Here is a 5,287-nt window from a genome sequence, read left to right as displayed (position 1 = left end):
GTGTATTGACTACAGAGAGTTGAACAAACTTACCATCAAAAACCGTTATCCACTGCCGAGAATTGACGACTTATTTGATCAACTACAAGGCTCGTCGGTTTATTCGAAGATCGATTTACATTCTGGATATCATCAAATGCGAGTAAAGGAGGATGATATTCTAAAAACTGCTTTTCGGACGCGTTATGGTCATTAAAAGTTTATGGTTATGCCATTTGGATTGACTAACGCACCAGCTGTGTTCATAGACCTTATGAACTGAGTGTGTGGGCCATATCTTGACAAGTTTGTCATTGTTTTCATCGAAGACATACTTATTTACTCAAAGAATGATCAAGAGCACGAAGAACATTTGAGAAAAGTGCTAGAAGTATTGAGGAAAGAAAAACTGTACGCTAAGTTTTCAAAGTGTGCATTTTGGTTGGAAGAAGTTCAATTCCTCGGTCACATAGTGAACAAAGAAGGTATCCAGGTGGACCCGGCAAAGATCGAAACCGTTGAAAAGTGGGAAACCCCAAAAACTCTGAAGCATATACGTCAATTTTTAGGATTGGCTGGTTACTACAGAAGATTCATCCAAGATTTCTCCAAAATAGCAAAACCCTTGACTGCATTAACGCATAAAGGGAAGAAATTTGAATGGAAGGATGAACAAGAGAAGGCGTTTCAATTATTGAAGAAAAAGCTAACTACGGCACCTATATTGTCATTGCCTAAAGGGAATGATGATTTTGTGATTTATTGTGACGCATCAAAGCAAGGTCTCGGTTGTGTATTAATGCAACGGACGAAGGTGATTGCTTATGCGTCTAGACAATTGAAGATTCACGAGCAAAATTATACGACGCATGATTTGGAATTAGGCGCGGTTGTTTTTGCATTAAAGACTTGGAGGCACTACTTATATGGGGTCAAAAGTATTATATATACCGACCACAAGAGTCTTCAACACATATTTAGTCAGAAACAACTGAATATGAGGCAGCGTAGGTGGATTGAGTTGTTGAATGATTACGACTTTGAGATTCGTTACCACCCGGAGAAGGCAAATGTGGTAGCCGACGCCTTGAGCAGAAAGGACAGAGAACCCATTCGAGTAAAATCTATGAATATAATGATTCACACTAACCTTACTACTCAAATAAAGGAGGCGCAACAAGGAGTTTTAAAAGAGGGAAATTTAAAGGATGAAATACCCAAAGGATCGGAGAAGCATCTTAATATTCGGGAAGACGGAACCCGGTATAGGACTGAAAGAATTTGGGTACCGAAATTTGGAGATATGAGAGAAATGGTACTTAGAGAAGCTCATAAAACCAGATACTCAATACATCCTGGAACGGGGAAGATGTACAAGGATCTTAAGAAACATTTTTGGTGGCCAGGTATGAAAGTTGATATTGCTAAATATGTAGGAGAATGTTTGACGTGTTCTAAGGTCAAAGCTGAACATCAGAAACCATCAGGTCTACTACAACAACCTGAAATCCCGGAATGGAAATGGGAAAACATTACCATGGATTTCATTACTAAATTGCCAAGGACTGCAAGTGGTTATGATACTATTTGGGTAATAGTTGATCGTCTCACCAAGTCAGCACACTTCCTGCCAATAAGAGAAGATGACAAGGTGGAGAAGTTAGCACGACTGTATTTGAAGGAAGTCGTCTCCAGACATGAAATACCAATCTCTATTATCTCTGATAGGGATGGCAGATTTATTTCAAGATTCTGGCAGACATTACAGCAAGCATTGGGAACTCGTCTAGACATGAGTACTGTCTATCATCCACAAACTGATGGGCAGAGCGAAAGGACGATACAAACGCTTGAAAACATGCTACGAGCTTGTGTTATTGATTTCGGAAACAGTTGGGATCGACATCTACCGTTAGCAGAATTTTCCTACAACAACAGCTACCATTCAAGCATTGAGATGGCGCCGTTTGAAGCACTTTATGGTAGAAAGTGCAGGTCTCTGATTTGTTGGAGTGAAGTGGGGGATAGACAGATTACGGGTTCGGAGATAATACAAGAAACTACCGAGAAAATATCCAAATTCAACAAAGATTGAAAACCGCCCAGAGTCGACAAAAGAGCTACGCGGACAGTAAAAGAAAAGATATAGAGTTTGAAATTGGAGAAATGGTCATGCTTAAGGTTTCACCTTGGAAAGGCGTTGTTCGATTTGGTAAATGGGGGAAACTAAATCCAAGGTACATTGGACCATTCAAGATTATAGATCGTGTCGGACCAGTAGCTTACCAACTGGAGCTACCTCAACAACTCGCGGCTGTACATAACACTTTCCACGTCTCAAATTTGAAGAAATGTTTTGCTAAAGAAGATCTCACTATTCCGTTGGACGAAATCCAAATCAATGAAAAACTTTAATTCATTGAAGAACCCGTCAAAATAATGGATCGTGAGGTTAAGAGACTTAAACAAATCAAGATACCGATTGTTAAGGTTCGATGGAATGCTCGTAGAGGACCCGAGTTCACCTGGGAGCGTGAAGATCAGATGAAGAAGAAATACCCGCATTTATTTCCAGAAGATACGTCAACACCTCCAACTGCTTAAAATTTCGGGACGAAATTTATTTAACGGGTAGGTACTGTAGTGACCCGAACTTTTCCATGTTTATATATATATTAAATGAAATTGTTATTTACATGATTAAGTGTTTCCAACATGTTAAGCAATCAAACTTGTTAAGACTTGATTAATTGAAATAGGTTTCATATAGACAATTGACCACCCAAGTTGACCGGTGATTCACGAACGTTAAAACTTGTAAAAACTATACGATGACATATATATGGTTATATATATAGTTAACATGATTTTATTATAACTATGTATCTCATTAGGTATTTTAACAATGAGTTATATACATAAAAATGAGACTATTAATTTAAGAAACTCGAAAACAATATATATAACGATTATCGTTATAACAACGTCTTACTAGGTACATATGAATCATATTAAGATATTGATACACTTGGTTAATTATGTTAAATGATAAGTAAATATATTATTAAGTGTATTAACAATGAAATACATATGTAAAAATAAGACTACTAACTTAATAATTTCGAAACGAGACATATATGTAACGATTATCGTTGTAACGACATTTAACTGTATATATATCATACTAAGATATATTATATATCATAATATCATGATAATATAACAATTTAACATCTCATTTGTTATAATAAATAATGGGTTAACAACATTCAACAAGATCGTTAACCTAAAGGTTTCAAAACAACATTTACATGTAACGACTAACGATGACTTAACGACTCAGTTAAAATGTATATACATGTAGTGTTTTAATATGTATTCATACACTTTTGAAAGACTTCAAGACACTTATCAAAATACTTCTACTTAACAAAAATGCTTACAAATACATCCTCGTTCAGTTTCATCAACAATTCTACTCGTATGCACCCGTATTCGTACTCGTACAATACACAGCTTTTAGATGTATGTACTATTGGTATATACACTCCAATGATTAGCTCTTATCAGCCCATGTGAGTCACCTAACATATGTGGGAACCATCATTTGGCAACTAGCATGAAATATCTCATAAAATTACAAAAATATGAGTAATGATTCATGACTTATTTACATGAAAACAAAATTACATATCCTTTATATCTAATCCATACACCAACGACCAAAAACACCTACAAACACTTTCATTCTTCAATTTTCTTCATCTAATTGATCTCTCTCTCAAGTTCTATCTTCAAGTTCTAAGTGTTCTTCATAAATTCCAAAAGTTCTAGTTTCATAAAATCAAGAATACTTCCAAGATTGCAAGTTTACTTCCAAGTTTTCTAAATCCATTCCAAGTAATCATCCAAGATCAAGAAATCTTTGTTACTTACAGTAGGTTATCTTTCTAATACAAGGTAATAATCATATTCAAACTTTAATTCAATTTCTATAACTATAACAATCTTATTTCGAGTGGAAATCTTACTTGAAATTGTTTTCGTGTCATGATTCTGCTTCAAGAACTTTCAAGCCATCCAAGGATCCTTTGAAGCTAGATCTATTTTTCTCATTTCCAGTAGGTTTATCCAAGGAACTTGAGGTAGTAATGATGTTCATAACATCATTCGATTCATACATATAAAGCTATCTTATTCGAAGGTTTAAACTTGTAATCACTAGAACATAGTTTAGTTAATTCTAAACTTGTTCGCAAATAAAAGTTAATCCTTCTAACTTGACTTTTAAAATCAACTAAACACATGTTCTATATCTATATGATATGCTAACTTAATGATTTAAAACCTGGAAACACGAAAAACACCGTAAAATCGGATTTACGCCGTCGTAGTAACACCGCGGGCTGTTTTGGGTTAGTTAATTAAAAACTATGATAAACTTTGATTCAAAAATTGTTATTCTAGGAAAATGATTTTTATTATGAACATGAAACTATATCCAAAAATTATGGTTAAACTCAAAGTGGAAGTATGTAATCTAAAATGGTGATCTAGACGTCGTTCTTTCGACTGAAATGACTACCTTTACAAAAATGACTTGTAACTTATTTTTCTGACTATAAACCTATACTTTTTCTGTTTAGATTCATAAAATAGAGTTCAATATGAAACCATAGCAATTTGATTCACTCAAAACGGATTTAAAATGAAGAAGTTATGGGTAAAACAAGATTGGATAATTTTTCTCATTTTAGCTACGTGAAAATTGGTAACAAATCTATTCCAACCATAACTTAATCAACTTGTATTGTATATTATGTAATCTTGAGATACCATAGACATGTATACAATGTTTCGACCTATCATGTCGACACATCTATACATATTTCGGAACAACCATAGACACTCTATATGTGAATGTTGGAGTTAGCTATACAGGGTTGAGGTTGATTCCAAAATATATATAGTTTGAGTTGTGATCAATACTGAGATACGTATACACTGGGTTGTGGATTGATTCAAGATAATATTTATCGATTTATTTCTGTACATCTAACTGTGGACAACTAGTTGTAGGTTACTAACGAGGACAGCTGACTTAATAAACTTAAAACATCAAAATATATTAAAAGTATTGTAAATATATTTTGAACATACTTTGATATATATGAATATATTGTTATAGGTTCGTGAATCAACCAGTGGCCAAGTCTTACTTCCCGACGAAGTAAAAATCTGTGAAAGTGAGTTATAGTCCCACTTTTAAAATCTAATATTTTTGGGATGAGAATACATGCAGGTTTTA

The sequence above is a fragment of the Rutidosis leptorrhynchoides genome, chromosome 2 (genome assembly GCF_046630445.1).
Source record: "Rutidosis leptorrhynchoides isolate AG116_Rl617_1_P2 chromosome 2, CSIRO_AGI_Rlap_v1, whole genome shotgun sequence".
Taxonomy (NCBI): Eukaryota; Viridiplantae; Streptophyta; class Magnoliopsida; order Asterales; family Asteraceae; genus Rutidosis; species Rutidosis leptorrhynchoides.
The sequence above is the reverse complement of the archived record's forward strand: the minus strand, read 5'-3'. Positions refer to the sequence as shown.